This window comes from Erythrolamprus reginae, chromosome Z (assembly GCF_031021105.1).
Source record: "Erythrolamprus reginae isolate rEryReg1 chromosome Z, rEryReg1.hap1, whole genome shotgun sequence".
NCBI classification, from domain to species: Eukaryota; Metazoa; Chordata; class Lepidosauria; order Squamata; family Dipsadidae; genus Erythrolamprus; species Erythrolamprus reginae.
In genome coordinates this window covers 24,563,322-24,579,147 of record NC_091963.1, presented here as the reverse complement: position 1 = coordinate 24,579,147, position 15,826 = coordinate 24,563,322, and positions in this window count along the sequence as shown.

The window sequence follows — 15,826 nt, the reverse complement described above, 5'->3', positions numbered from 1 at the left end:
ATGTGAGCTGTGGATCGAGGAGGACGCCCAAGTTGCGGACCCTCTCCGAGGGGGTCAATGATTCCCCCCCCAGGGTAATGGATGGACAGATGGAATTGTCCTTGGGAGGCAAAACCCACAGCCACTCCGTCTTATCCGGGTTGAGTTTGAGTCTGTTGACACCCATCCAGGCCCCAACAGCCTCCAGACACCAGCACATCACTTCCACTGCTTCATTGACTGGACATGGGGTGGAGATGTAAAGCTGGGTATCATCAGCGTACTGATGATACCTCACCCCATGCCCTTGGATGATCTCACCCAGCGGTTTCATGTAGATATTAAATAGCAGGGGGGAGAGGACCGACCCCTGAGGCACCCCACAAGGGAGAAACCTCGGAGTCGACCTCTGACCCCCCACTAACACCGACTGCGACCGACCGGAGAGGTAGGAGGAGAACCACTGGAGAACAGTGCCTCCCACCCCCAACCCCTCCAGCCGGTGCAGAAGGATACCATGGTCGATGGTATCGAAAGCTGCTGAGAGGTCAAGAAGCACCAGGACAGAGGATAAACCCCTGTCCCGGGCCCGCCAGAGATCATCCATCAACGCGACCAAAGCAGTTTCCATGCTGTAACCGGGCCTGAAACCCAACTGCTGGGGACCTAGATAATCAGCTTCTTCCAAGGACCGTTGGAGCTGGAGTGCCACCACCTTCTCGACAACCTTCCCCATAAAGGGAAGGTTGGAGACTGGACGATAGTTGTTAAGTACGGCTGGGTCCAGGGAAGGCTTCTTGACGAGGGGGCACACGAGCGCTTCTTTATAGAGTGATGGAAAAACTCCCCTCCCCAAGGAAGCGTTGGTAATCTCCTGGACCCAGCTCCATGTCACCTCCCTGCTGGCCGAGATCAGCCAGGAGGGACACGGATCCAGTAAGCAGGTGGCGGAACTCACAGCTCCAATGGCCTTGTCCACTTCATCAGATCAAACTCTTCCCAGACAGGTGGACAAGTACGTGCCCCAGTCACCTCGACTGACTCGTTGTCAGTCAACTCTATTTTCCAATTGGAGTCGAGGTCAGCCCGGATCTGGGCGATTTTATCAGCGAAAAACGTGTTAAAATCCTCGGCACTGCTCTGCAAGGGCTCCCCAAACATAGCGGCCGGGCGGGATTCCGCTGATGCAATCAAGGCAGCATGGTACGCGCATCTTGCCACCTTGAGCGCCACTTTGTAAGTTTTAATAAAAGCTCTTACAAGTGTTCGATCAGATTCAGACCTACTCTTCCTCCATCGCTTCTCTAGACGTCTCTTCTGGCGTTTCAACTCCCGGAGCTCCTCGTTGAACCATGGAGCTCTACGGGGTCTAGCGCCACGGAGAGGTCGCAAAGGCACAATCCGGTCAAGAGCCTCCGCTGCAGCCTTGTTCCAGGCCTCCGCAAGAGACTCCGCCGAACTGTGGATGAGTGCCTCTGGAATAACCCCAAGCGCAGTCTGAAAGCCCTCTGGGTCCATCAGGCGTCTGGGGCGGAACATCTTAATTGGTTCCATCTCCCTGCGGGGAAGGATTGGAGCCAGGAAGTTAAGCCGTAGTAGGAAATGGTCTGACCATGACAAAGGCAACACTTCTAAGCCCCTTAGTCTCAGACCATTACTCAATTGCTCGGAAAGGAATACCATGTCAGGTGCGTGCCCTCCCTCGTGAGTCGGACCCTGTACTACTTGAGTCAGGTCCATGGCTGTCATGGTGGCCATGAACTCCTGTGCCAACCCAGAGGTTTCGCCGAGCGACGGCAGGTTGAAGTCCCCCAGAACAATAAGTCTGGGGAACTCCACCGCCAGCCCGGCTACCTCCTCGAGCAGCACAGGCAGGGCTTTTGACACGCAGCTGGGAGGCAGGTACGTGAGAAACAAGCCCACCTGAACCCCTAAGTCCAACTTCACAAGGAGGGACTCGCAACCCGCAATCTCCAGAGCAACGAGCCCACGCAGGCCAAGGCTCTCCCTGGCTACAATAGCCACTCCTCCCCCCCTTCCCTGGGGTCGAGGTTGATGCCATATCTGAAACCCAGCTGGGCAGATTTCCGAGAGAGGAACTCCTCCCTCCGGGCCCAGCCAGGTCGGCCTCCTCATCCAGGATTAAATCCCGGATGAGGAGAGCTTTATTTACCACCGACCTGGCATTGAGCAGCAGCAACCTGAGCCCAGGGCCAGAGTTACACTCATCACCAGTGCCCTGGGTTGAGCTCACGGAGCCGGAACAAGGAATAGTTATTAAACAGCGATCCCTCGTTCCCCTGGAATGGCTAACTCCGTGGCTCCCGCCATATCTACCTCTCCCCAGCAACACCGGGATATTCCGACCCTTTGCCACCCCAGAGATCGATGCCCCCTTCCCTCCCGGCTCTCCAGCGTCAGGTGGGCCAAATAAATCATTCATACTATTCCCATTTATCCCATCCCTGACATAACCCCACCCACTCCAATCATCCCACTCATACCAATCACTCCTCCCATACACATTGTTGCACCCACCCCAGTTATACATCAATTTAAACCCCCCCCCAGTTGATTTAAAATAGATTAATTAGACTAATAAGTTAATATAAAAGTATAAAAAATATATTAAAAATTAGAAATATCAATATTAAAACACCATTAAAGCTAAATATAAAAATAAAGAATGTAGAAAATACAAATATAGGTAAAAATGAATAATTCAGTTCATTTAGGAAATCCGGTCCGCAGCAGCTAATAAAAAGTGCTAAGTTTTCAAAAGTGCTAAAGTTTTCAAAGTGCCAGTTTCCCAAAATGCCAAGTTTTTTCCAAGTGGCGAGTTCTCAGAAGTGTCAAATTTCTCAAAGTGCCAAGTGCCAAGTTCTCAGGGGCAGAGGTTATTCAAGTCAAGGTCATTCAGTATCTCTCTCCCCCCCAAAAAATAGGGAGGGGGGGTCTGTATGACTCTCCCACCACCAGGCCTTGATCTACCAGCCCTCTCTTGGTCTCCTTTCAGTCTCCTCTCTCCTATCGCAATGGTCGGTCCTCCATCTGCCAGGTCTCCTCCAACGCCGAGCGCACCCACTGCACAGCTGCTCGGCGTCCCGGGTCTGCCTGGCTGGTCGCATTGCCCTCCAGAGCGTTCTCTTCCAACACAGACCAACTCCTTCGGCTCACCCGACTCACCGGCTTGTTCGCTTACAGAACTCGCCCCAAACTCCTTCATTCGTCCCGCCAGCCTCAGTCTCGGCGTGGAGCGTTACCGGAGTGGGAGAGGAACTCAGGAAGAGGACTCGGAGGCGAGGCAGTTCGCTCGCTCCACAGCGGCCGCCATTTCCGAGCCCCAGCTGATTGGGGCTCTCAGCTCTCCCACAGCAAAAACAGGGAGAGGACGCCACACAGGAACCGGACACCGCAATGAAGAACCTTCAACCTTCAGCCCACCGAGTATACAGTACACGCCGGCTCACAGAACATGCACGCTGGCGGCCGCCATCTTCCGAACCCCAGCTGATCGGGACTCCCAGCTCTCAGCTCTCCCACGGAAAACCAAGGAGAGGACGCCGCACAGGAACCGGACACCAAGACAAGGAACTTTCGGCTCACCGAACATGCACACTGGCCTTCAAATTAGTTCAGAAATTACCTATATTATTGGTGTTATCACCGTAGTCCAGCGGAGCAGCGGCATCCCTCCTTCCTTCCCGCTGCTCCGCCGGAGCCGGAAAGGTGGGGGTATGCGTTTTGTCTTGTTATCCCTCTGGGCTGAGTCATCTTGGCGTCATCACCTTGGCGTCCTTAGCAACCTGCCGGTGACGTCAAAGCTCCGAACGCCGAACGCAACCCCGAACTTTGCCCGAAGTTTAAAAAACAATTTTGGTTCGTGTTCAGCATACCAAACACTGCAAAATTCGATACGGACCCGAATTGTGCAGGTTCGGTTCACCCATCACTAATATGGAGCTGTGTTATTGGCTGCAGAGGCCTTCAGAAAGCCTTGCCAGCATTGTCGGCTACAAAGAAATGGGCCAGGAAGGCAGATGTTAGGGTGTGTAAAACCTGGTTGCAACTATCTAAGTAATAGGACAGCTTTAATCACCCTAGCTTAATTTTTACCCTTGCATTCTGGAGTGGGAGGGGTCTTAATTAGGGCTTATCTGGGGGGTAGGACTTATATAGCACACGAGCTAGGACTTACTTTCAAGGTAGGTCGTATTTTGGAAAAACATGGTAACTTTCTCTGATGTGGATAAAAAAAAGATTGTGACAGGTGCCTTGAAATTTCCTGAAGAGACAATCTCGAACTGTGTGTGTGTCGCAGTCACATTGTGGATTCTCAGCCATTCCCCACTTAAAGAGCTTTGTCCTACTTCTTGTATGGCCTGTCCTGATTCTATTCAGGTGAATTGAGCTGGTCTGCATTAGAGTACATTACTACAGAAGTGATGCTAAAACTGGCATTTCATTGTATATATTTCCATGGTTTGGACATAGAAATTCTCCAGCGATTATTTTTTTCCTTCTGAATTTTTATTCAAGGTAATGTAAGAAGGTTTGCTTATAAATTCTTTCCTCTGGAGGTTTTTTTTTAAATCATCTATACAACTTTGGCCAAGAATTTGTGGTCAGTTGTCCTTTGAAACAATTCCATGTTAAAATGTCTACTTTCCATTTAGTTACAGTATTTATTATAATGGTTGTCTCGCCCCAAAAAGAATGTTTTGAAACAATATTCAAAAATAAAATATGTTTTTTAAAAAACTGTTGAAATAATGTGACCTTATATATGTCAGACTTGCAGTTCTGAAAATTGCCTTAAGCTTATGAGACTTTTTATGTGCCAGCTTCAGCCCAGGGCTTTTCAAACACTCAGCAGGGAAAATTAGTTTCAGTCTGGCATTGTGTAATCAGTGAGTCTGCATAGCCTATGAAAAGGGCATACAGACTTAAATATCCAGATCAAATAAAGAAAAGACATGCAGCCATCTATGCTGCAAATTCCAATAAATAGTAGCAATAGAGACTGTGCAGCTACTGTATATGTTAGCAGAAAATTGAGACAGCTTTGGAAAAAAAATAAACATTGGTTCACACTGCTTTATGAGTGAAGTACCTCTCCATTTATCAGAGTCTATAATGAAAGACTATTATTTTTCACCAATGAAAATGGCAAAAAATAATAATAATACCCTTCTGATATCTAGGTACACCAGTTTAATTACACTTGTCTTGCTTGTAAAAAGAATGTGGCTGATATTCTTGTCACGGTGTCTTAGAAGCCTATTGTGGAGTTCATTCAGAAGAGGTAATGACTGGAAAATGACAAAGAAAACTGCTACTGACCATTAGTGAGCAATCACTCTGTCATATTGCCAAGATAATTTAGACAAATGGAGGGTGGAGAGGTAGCTGTCTCCATGGTAAACAAAATGCTGATGTTTCAGACATTAGCAGCTTTTAAAATATCTTGCCTGTATCTTTATCTATTTGTCTTGATCTAGATCCCTCCCACACACATCAGAAATTCTAATAATGCATCATGATTCACGTAACAGAGTTCCAACTCATTCCTGGAAATACAAGAGGGATAGTTCCAATCTATCAGCGGTTTCTATTCATTCCCTAACACATAAACCTTTCTCTAGAGCAGTTATGGCGAACCTTTTTTCCTTGTGTGCCAAAAGAGCGTGCTTATGCACTATTGTACGTACGTGAGTGCCCACACCCATAATGCAATGCCTGGGGGGGGGGCAAAAACAACTTCTCCCACCCCCTGGAGGCCCTCTGGAGGCCAGGAACAGCCTTTTTACCAACTTCTGATGGGCCCAGTAGGCTTGTTTTTCACCCTTACCAGGCTCCAAAGGCTTCCCTGGAGCCAGAGGAGGGTAAAAATGCTCTCCTCCATCCTCCAGAGGCTCTCTGGAAGCCAAAAATGTCTTCCCAGAGCCTCTGTGCAAGTCAGCTGGCTGGCACACCCATGCATATTGGAGCTGAGCTAGGACAATGGCTTGCGTGCCAGCAGATATGGCTCCGCATGCCACCTGTGGCACTTGTGCCATAGGTTCTCCATCACTGCTCTAGAGCATGATGGCAAGTTAAATATAGTGGTACCTCTACTTATGAGGTTAATTGGTTCTATGACCAGAAGAAGCAATTTTTTCCAAAGGAATCAATATAAAAGCAAATAATGTGTGTGATTTGGGAAACCACAGGGAGGGTGGAGGCCCTGTTTCCTCCCAGGAGATTCCTAGAGAGGCCCCAGTGGAGGCTTCTCCCCACCTTTTCCAGCCCTGTTTCTTCCCAGGAGATTCCTAGAGAGGCCCAGTGGAGGCTTCTCCCCACCTTTTCCAGCCCTGTTTCATCCCAGGAGATTCCTAGAGAGACCCCACGGAGGCTTCTCTCTGCCTTTTCTGGTTATAGTTTAGGAGGCTCGGGTTTATGAGTGAAAAATGGTTCTTGAGAAGAGGCAAAAAAAAAACTTGAACAGACGGTTCTTATCTAGAAAAGTTCATAAGTAGAGGTGTTCTTAGGTAGAGGTACCATTGTATCACAAATAGCTTCAGTTCTTGGATGAGAAGTAAAACATCTTGAAAGAAAAAAACAGAAAGTCCACTTGCCTCTTGAAAAAACACCTTTGGGACAACCATGACCTGGGTTACTGAGAATCTCCATAGACATATGTAACAAGGAATTTCCCAGCTCTATTTATAGTGAATTGATTAACATTGCGGATAATTTGAAATAATTCTGCCTAATTCCCCCCCCCCCCCCAGCAGTAATTTATAACAAATGATCAACTGACTCACTCCACACTTTTTTTTTAAGATTTTGTAATGTAAAACTGTTATTTTAGATTTTAATTATTAGATTTGTTACCAAGTTATAAGTGCCCATCTTACCACAAAAAGCCTCTTTTTCCCACGAGGCCCATTGTCTCTCTATGTCTGTGAGTTTGTGTGAAGTGTGGGCGCCTGATTGTAATTTTTCCATGCAGCACTGTTCCCACTGCCACATCACGATGAAGGGTTTTTCAGGGTCAGGATGTTTCAGCGCCAGTTCCTTTGCAAAAATTTGTTTTACTGTTTTGAATGCCTTTTGGCAGGTTAGGTCCAGGGGTGGATTGCCATTTCTGCCACTACGAGTGCGCTGCACATGCAGCTTCAGTTATTTTGCATGTGTGCGCACACTATGCACAGGCATCCCAGCATATTTTTGCCTCTGTTCATGTGCAGGTAGCAAAATCTTGTGAGGAAACATCCACGCAAAAGAGATTTTGGTGGGTTTTTTGCTCCCACGTAGGCGCAGGAAAAAAAAGTCACTGAAATCTCATGTGCACATGGAAGATTTTGCTTCTGCATATGTGGATGAAGCAAAAAAAGGTCTCCTACCCTACCAGTGGCAACTGGTAGGGGTTGTCCCGGGTGGGGCTTCTTCCCTGGGCCCATCTTTAGGAGGTCTGTCATGGATTTGGCAATCTTTGTGAAGGAGGGGGTGAATTGCCTGTAAAGGTTTATGAATCTTAGGAAGCTTTGCAGCTGACTGTGGGTGAGAGGGGGCTTCCAGCCGATGATGGCTTGTACTTTGGCTCTCTATCCCCTCATTTGACACTTGGTAGCTCAGATAGTCTAATTGCTTGTGATGAAATTTGCATTTTGACAGCTTGACATATAGGTTTGCCACCAGATGTTTTTTCAGTACCTGGCAGACTAGGGATATTGATTTTCCATGGTCCCAGTATATAGGAGAATGTCGTCCAAGTTGATAAGAACCCCCTTATAGAGGTGCTTGTGCAGCACCTCATTTATTAACAAAGTCCGTGACCAGCTGAGCCAGCTGTGGGCCACTCACAACAGAGTTGTAAGCTCAACAGTAGCAAATGCTACTGTAAATGGATCATTCATCTATGCGCCATCCAAGTAAAATTAAAAGCAAAGTGAAAAAATTCTCAAATTAGGTAGAATAATAAAAGAATATTGCACAAAAGCCATTTATGGAGCACAAACAGACAAAAGCCAATTAGCTTTCCCCCTCCCTCTGTAGACTATTTTGCACATTCTAAATCATATTTATAGCCAGTTGGTATAGTTGTTAAGTCATCAGGTTAGCAAGAGGGATACTATGAGTTATAAACATATTGTTCCATTAGGTGTTTTCCAGCCCATTTCCATTATTGCTATAATCTGCAAAGAGATCAAATATTTGCCATGGTAACAAATGCATATTGTCAATCACAGGTGTAATTCTGTAGCATATACACAAAAAATATCTTACTTTCATAGGAAAAGTTTATCCTCTTTATTTGTAAATTACATATAAGTTAAAAGGCTTAAAAGCTCAACTTCTAAAATTAGTATGTAAATGGCATGTTGCTTTTTGGCAACAATACCAAAGTGATTTATCAGCTCCTTTTCTAAAGATATTTTATCAACTTCCTAATCCTACCTCATGCCTTGCAATGTTCTGATGGTCTCTGTCCAAGATTTAATCAGGTCTAAATTTCCATAGCTTTGGATGGCTAATGTCAGCTATATGCTTTCTCTTATTGTATAATCAGCTACCATAAGTTAAAACTGAGTGGTTGTTTTAGGATAGGGTAGACAATGTTTTGGTAGCTGAAAGCCATATACAGTGGTACCTCTACTTAAGAACTAAGAATGTCTCTACATAAGAAATTTTCTAAGTAAGAACTGGGTGTTCAAGATTTTTTTTTGCCTCTTCTTAAGAACCATTTTCTACTTAAGAACCCGAGCCCAGAAAAATTCCCCAGAAAATTTAAGAGCAGGGCCAGCCAGTTTGCTGTCATTCCCCCTTTAATCCCGGCCATCTCGGGCTTTTCTGGGCTGCCAGAGGAGCCTTTCGGTGGTGCTTAAGGAGGCTTTGGCAGTCCAGAGTGAATGAAGCATTTTCCTTTCTTTGGGCGCTTGGAGAGGGAATAAACCTCTGCCGGTGCCTAGAGAAAAGAAACGCTCCCTTCACTCTGGGCAGCCCAGGAGTCACCACAGTGAAGGAACGGCTCCGGCTACAAAGTGAGCGAGCAAGAGGAGATGGGAGCCCTTCCGCATGGCAAGGAAGAGGCAGCAGGTAGCAACAGCAGCCGCCAGTGTATGGGAGCCAATGTATAGGAGGCAGCCTCAGGCCGGGTGTATTGGAGGTGCATGCTCCTCCTCGCTGCCCCAGAGTCCCTCTTTTTTTTTAAGCCTTAAAGTTTTGGATTTTTTTGATTCCCCTCCCCTCACCTTCTTCCTTCGGCAGCGACTCTCCTCCTCCTCTTCTTCCTCCTCCTCCTCTTCCTCCTCCTCCTCCCACCCAAATTCCAAGCTTTTATTTCTTTCCTAATGGGTTTGCATGCATTATTTGCTTTTACATTGATTCCTATGGGAAAAATTGCTTCTACTTAAGAACGTTTCTACTTAAGAACCTGGTCACGGAACGAATTAAGTTCTTAAGTAGAGGTACCACTGTATAACATTTTGGGGAAAGTGAGAGCTACAGTGGGCAAGATGATAAAGAGGGGGTGGAATCCCATTTCGCTGCTACTGGTGCACTACACCTGCAGCTTTGGATGTCCTACATGCATATGCGTGCGTTCCAGCATGTTTTTGCTTCTGTGCATGCGCAGGAAGCAAATTCTTGCAAGGGGATGCATGCATGAGATTTCGGTGGTTGGTTGGTTTACGCACCTGCACGGAAGCCAAAAATTGCCAAAATCCCATGCATGCGCGCATCCCTGCATAAGATTTTGCTTCCTGCACATGCACAGAAGCAAAAACACACTGGCACATGCATGTGCACATGCAAGACACCCAAAGCTGCGTGCTCAGCTCAACTTTTACTATTGGTACGGAATCCTTGATCATTCCGGTAGGAACCCACTACTGATGATAATACAAACAGAGTGGATTTTCAAGGGAGCTTGAGCTTTTTCTGTTGATCTTTAAATTATGATAAGGATATTACAGCAGTTAGAATTTACTGCTTTTGAAAATCATGGAACGCCATTCTGCTAATTTTTACTGACTGTAGAAAAGGAATGCAAGACCTTATTCCAAGGCACTGCTGCTTCTTATAACCCTAGCAATTAATTGTTTAGCAACAATAGTGGCAATGGAAAAATGACTTATAATCAATCTTCTTCCTATGAAATATCATACCATCCTCAGAGAAATATGATCAAAATTTGAGTGTTTGACAACTGGCATGTATGTATGTATTGTATTGTATTGTATTGTATGTATGTATGTATGTATGTATGTATGTATGTGTGTGAGTGTGTTTGTTTTTTTGTTTTTTTGTTTTTTTGTTTGTTTGTTCGTTCCTTCGTTCATTCATTCATTCATTCATTCATTCATTCATTCATTCATTCATTCATTCATTCATTCGACTTCTATGCAGCCAAATCCCAAAGGACTCAGGGCGGCTTACAACAATAATAAAAAATACAATATAAATAGATACAAAGGGATAAAAAAAAGAAGTCGAATATCTAAAACTAAAACATTGTCTAAAACTAAAACCCCATAAAAAAGTTATTTTTAAAAAGGCAGTCACAGTCATACACATGCACACCATTCATTTATGGCCTCCAGGCCTGCCGGCAAAGCCAGGTCTTTGTGGTCTTATGAAAGGCCAGCAGGGTGGGAGCAGTACAGAAATCAGGTGGAAGATGGTTCCAAAGAGCTGGGGCAGCCACATAGAAGGCCCTCCCCTGTGGTCTTGCCAACCTGCATTGCTTAGTCGATGGGACCTGGAGGAGGCCAACTCTGTGAGCTCTGGGAGGTATTTACAACAGTTGCTGCAACCTCAGGTTACACAATCACATTTGTGACCTTCCTAGCTGGCTTCTGACGAGTAAAGTCAATGGGAGAAGCTAGTTTCTCCTAACTTAAGAACTACAGTGATCTACTTAACAGCCATGACAAAGGGTGTAATAAAATCAGGCATCACTCTGGTGGGTTCTACTTATTTTCCCCACTGGTTCAGGGTCATGCCAGAAGTGTGCATATTGTGCATGCTCCCCCATTGCTTCCAGGTTAAACTGATCTGCACATGCCCAGGAGGCTTTGTGCATGCACCGTGTGTTATTTTCACATAAATTTGGCTCTGGTGGATGGATTTCAAGCTGGAGGACTGGTCCAGAGGCGTATCCAGCTGGCTATCGCTGCCAGTTCGGCGAACAGGAGGAAATTCCCATTACTATAGAACTGGTCTGAACTGGCAGGAACCCATCTCTGGCATCACTTAAGAGTTGTCTTACTGAACAATGGAAATTTTGATTAAAATTGTGGTCATAAGTCTCCCATGTTTATTAGTGAATTAAATTTAACTGTAAAAAACCCTCAAAATTTGATAAAATCAAGCAACAATGTCATTTGGCGGGATCCAGGGGAAGAGCCTTCCCTGTTGCGGCCCTGACCCTCTGGAACCAGCTCCCCCCGGAGATTAGAATTGCCCCCACCCTCCTTGCCTTTCGTAAACTTCTTAAAACCCATCTCTGCCATCAGGCATGGGGTAATTGAGACATCTCCCCCCGGCCTATACAGTTTATGCATGGTATGTTTGTGTGTATGTTTTTTGCTTTTTAATAAGGGTTTTTTAGTGATTTTAAATTATTAGATTTGTTATACATTGTTTTATTGTTGTTGTGAGCCACCCCGAGTCTATGGAAAGGGGCGGCATACAAATCTAAATAATAATAATAATAATAATAATAATAATAATAATAATAACAACAACAACAACAACAACATGAATTGTCAAAAATAGAATATTTGCTACTTAAAACCTGCTGGCTTAATTTGACCTTAAGGATCAGGAGTAACAACTAGCCACCTTCATAAATGTCAGAAAGTAATTGTAACTGTTGCTCATTTTGACCCAATACATGGAGGTTATTTTTTTAGTACTTTTAGTCCTTCTAGTCATAATTTGCCTCTGCCATTGTGCATTCTACCATAATTTGCTAGAAGTAAGTTAAGACTTTGTATTTTCCCACACATATTAAAGTTGCCAAGGTTGAGAATCACTGGGCTAGAGGTCATTATTGGAAAGTTGAGAGAAAGTTAGTTGCAAAAAAAAATGTTAGTGGAGGGTATCACAAAAGTAATTTTGCTGTCATTGCTTTCTGATTGTGCTTGATACATTGAGCTTATAGCAAGGGCTTTTTGCAAAGCAATTTTAAAAAATTGAAAATAAATTATTGTTAGAGCAGCATGCAGAGATTTTCATGGATTGACAGTGGAGTGTCAAACTTATCTTTATCCAATGTGCTTCAACGATGGGCAACTCTGTGTTTAATGTGTATGCCAGGAAACAATATTTATAGAAAGCTCATAATATCCACATGGTATAACCAATCTCTTATAGGAAGCTTCCATTTTATTTCCCTATGAGGAGCAGAAGTGAAACATTATATAAGGTTATTTTGCCATACCCATCCTCGAATACAGCTCATCTGTTTGGAACCCATATTGCATCTCAGACATTAACGCCCTTGAAAATGTCCAAAGATACTTCACCAGAAGAGCCCTTCACTCCTCCACTCGAAATAGAATACCCTATGAGACTAGACTTTCAATCCTGGGCCTAGAAAGTTTAGAACTAAGACGTCTTAAACAAGATCTAAGTATTGCCCACAAGATCATCTGCTGCAACGTCCTGCCTGTCGGTGACTACTTCAGCTTCAACCACAACAACACAAGAGCACACAACAGATTCAAGCTTAATATTAACCGCTCCAAACTTGACTGTAAAAAATATGACTTCAGTAACTGAGTTGTCGAAGCATGGAACTCATTACCGGACTCCATTGTGTCATCCCTAAATCCCCAACACTTTACCCTTAGATTATCCACGGTTGACCTATCCAGATTCCTAAGAGGTCAGTAAGGGGCGAGTACAAGTGCACTAGAGTGCCTTCCATCCCCTGTCCTATTGCTTTCCTATATCTCCTATACCTTTCTTCTATTCCTATATCTCTTCTTCTATTCTTTCATTGATATGTTGTATTACTATACCTTCTTTTCTATTATTTCTTAGATATATTTTACTATGAGTATCTCCTCTATAACCTTCATCATGTAGTTTACTATGTGTATATAGATATATACCCACTAAACCCCTCATTGTGTATTGGACAAAATAAATAAATAAATAGGCCGAAATTGGCAATTTTTAAAAAATTGAAATAAACATGTGTCCAAGTAAAGAAGAATACAATTGAAGGTTCGTAACTCTTTTAGCTTTATTCATTTACCGACTCTTTAACAAGAGGTGTGCATAAGTGCACTACAGTGCCTTCCGTCCCCTGTCCTATTGCTCTCCTATGTCTCCTATTCCATTCTTCTTTCCTATATTTATTCTATTCTTTCACTTATATATTTTATTCCTATTTCTTCTATTCTTTCTGTTCTGTCTGGGTCCCTCCAGAAGCCAAGACCAACCAAAAAGAGAATCCAGACACACTGGTAAAAAGCAAAGGCAGTTTATATAATTCAAAGCAAACACAGGTAACAGAAACTGTTCTTACAGACAGGAACACACTGGAACTTCACAGAGGTTTCACGAAGGCCATGAAAGAAAACAGGATTCTTGCTGTCAAAAACAACGCTGGAGATAACAAACCCACGCCTCCCCCAAGTCTTCCAGACTTCTAGGCCACAAGCCAAGATCAGAGAAGCCAAGAATCGAAGCAAGGTCACAGAACTTCCAGTTGATAACTCTCCACAAGGCTGCAAGGGCGGGCCTGCCTTTTAAACCCTGCTGAGGAGAACCACACCCAAACCCAGCTGTTGCCAATTCAGTGATGCAAATACCTTTCTAATTGATCCCTTCTCTGAGCTGCACGTCACTGTCTCATGTCAATTATAGCCTGTGCTGCTTCATCCAATGAGTCCAGGCTACTAGCTGGGGAGAGCCCCCCCCCCCTGGGTCTCTCAGGCTGCTCTCCCTCCTCCTCTTCTGTTCACTGTCCTACTCCTCTGGGCATGGATCCAGCAGAGATGCAGCCGGTCCCTGAGGAGCCTCAGGCTGAATCACAAAATCTTTCTTAGATATATTTTACTATGAGTATATCCTCTATAACCTTCATTATGTATTTACTATATCTATACCCAATATAACTCTCTTTGTGCAATGGACAAAATCAATAAATAAAATAAACAGTATTGTAGAAAATCAACATGGTGGCATGCTGTTTGTGTAGGGCTGACCTGTCAAATTGGCAGCGTCACATGCAGGCCACACCCACCCTGGCTCCACAAAGGCAAAAAACACGTCACGATACTTCATGTGACACAATCATGTTTGACACCTGTGTTAAAGTTAAAGATCAAGAAAGGAAACTGTTTAGTACTGAAGGATAGCATACCCTCTCACCAGCTCATTTGTAATGTCGATACAATGCATGTTGGCTACACTCATGTGGGCCTCATCCACACAATGTGAATGAGCTAAATTTTCTGACAAACCTCTTCTAATCTAGGCCACTGTTTTTCTTGGCCCATGGTGCTTTGTGGAAAGACTTAGACATTGTTACCATAGATACATCTTCCACCTTTTCTAGACAACATATTTCAGGATACTCTACTGGAAAAATACTAAACATTTTTATAGGTTATAATAAAGCAGCCTCATTATAACCCATTGGCTTATAATGTTTTATTATTATTTGCATTGTGTTTGTGTGCACAGTAGAACAAAGGCAGGATTAATCATTGAAATAATACACTTTCGTTGAAAGTACCTGTAATTAGCAACCACCCGTTAAATGATTACCAGCTGACAATTACACATCCCAAAGACTTCTCAGTAAAAATATACAGTATACTGCCCAGACTTCTTGTACATTAAAATATTTAACTAGAACATCATCCTAAAACAAAGCATGCAAACTTGCTGCCTTATGCTGTTTAATTTATAGTTCGCCACTTGTAAAAGGTTGGGAGGTTGTAATAGATAAATCATCATCATCATCATCATCATCGTTTTAGCCATTGTCTCTCCACTGTAGGATGAAAGCCTCTTTCCATCCAATGCAGTCCTGAAATTTCTTTTGTCATTTGGGCCCACAATATTTCCTGATATTGTCGATTCATCCTCTTTTGGGTATCTTTCAATAAGCTCAAATAGGATAGTATCTTAGTCCACCTGCCATCAGTCCTTCTTTCTATGTGACCAGTCCATTTCCATTTCAATTCTTTTACTCTCTTGATGAGATTGCATACTTTCGTTTTTCTTGAATCCATCTGCAGGTCTATCTTGTCTTGTAATTTTATTTATTTAATTTATTCATTTGTCCAATACACAAATACATAGGAAGAAAAATAGACATGTATTAATATATATATAAGGGTAAAGTGAACTTAGAGGAGAGGATATATGAAAGAAATAAAATATATATGATAAGTGAGAGAAAGGAAAGACAAGTGGACAGGGGACGAAAGGCACACCAGTGCACTTATGTACGCCCCTTACTGGCCTCTTAGGAACCTGGAGAGGTCAATCATGGAGAATCTAAGGGAGAAATGTTGGGGGTTAGGGGTTGACACAATTGAGTCCGGCAATGAGTTCCACGCTTCGATAACCCAATTGTGGAAATCATATTTTTTACAGTCAAGTTTGGAGCGGTTCGTATTAAGTTTGAATCTGTTGCGTGCTCTTGTGTTGTTGCGGGTAAAGCTGAAGTAGTCATTGACCGGTAGGACGTTGCAGCATATGATCTTGTGGGCAATACTCAAATCGTGTTTTAGGCACCGTGTTTTAATGCTGAACACATATCTTTTCATGGCTCTTCACATCACTCTTGGATTTTGTATCGGTTGTGAGGTTAGTGTTTCACACCATATGTTAG